Source organism: Lytechinus pictus, chromosome 9 (assembly GCF_037042905.1).
Source record: "Lytechinus pictus isolate F3 Inbred chromosome 9, Lp3.0, whole genome shotgun sequence".
Classification (NCBI taxonomy): Eukaryota; Metazoa; Echinodermata; class Echinoidea; order Temnopleuroida; family Toxopneustidae; genus Lytechinus; species Lytechinus pictus.
In genome coordinates, this window is record NC_087253.1 from 12,640,506 (window position 1) to 12,641,570 (window position 1,065).

Genomic DNA, 1,065 nt, shown 5'->3' on the forward strand with positions numbered 1-1,065 from the left:
CCCTGAGTCCTCATATATCTCAAATAGCCCAGTCCTTTTAGGGTTAAACACTGGCGGTGTAGTTTTAACATAACTGTTCTTGAAAAGAGCACACAAAACAAATAACTCTTGTTGTAGCCGTATGCTCATTATTGACACAATCCAAATCTGAAGAACAGAAAGTGGTTGTAAACAAAGTTATCGATCATTGTGAAAACCAATTCAGTTAAATCCACTAAAAAAAAATATTAAGTACAATGCACCCAAATTCAAAAGTTCATAGCGAAATATTATATTATCACTGGCGTCTGAGTTTACAACCAAAGCAAAGAGTCGTTGTCATTGTTCAGTTTTCCCTATATTGAGAATTGCGATGAAATAATTGCAGTAGACAAGGTTGAGCAAGGCATAGATGATATTCCAACAAGTAAATTCCAGGAAGCGATTCGATAGTATGCCTGTGACGAGACTTTGGCTATTTTTCTTGTCATAGGCACACTGGTCTCATTTAGAGCAATATCGAGTAATGTATACTTACAATATCCATTGTATTTTGGTAAAAAATATTTTTTTTCCCCGTAAAAATTCCAAGATGGCCGTCATTATTGCAAATTTAAAATGGTCATCTACAATTAAAACGTATAAATTCATTCACTAGACACGTTAAGTATAGTAGGCCTATATGTTTTTAATTTTGGTTAATTTTGTTTCTGCAATGATAAACCGGAAACCTATTTCCGACTCAACTATTTCGGAACCGTCTGTAAAAAAATGTGAAGATGATTTCATTCCACTTTGTCTGCTTATACTTATATGAAATTCTCTCTTGCAGTGGGTTGAATATTTGACTTACACGACTAGGCCAGTTAAATTTTATTTGGCGTAACAGCTAGGTTCTTTCAACAATTGGAACAATATCCCTTTTCAGGTCTAAATTGTCGAAACTAAAAAACTCTGTGCGCTCGCATTTTGTGTATACTTCTATATCCATTGTAAGAAACTACTTAAAATCCACTTTTCGTATTAGTTTATAAAAAATTTCGGCTCACGCTTCGTGCGCGCATTAATAGTTGAAAGTATTCATTA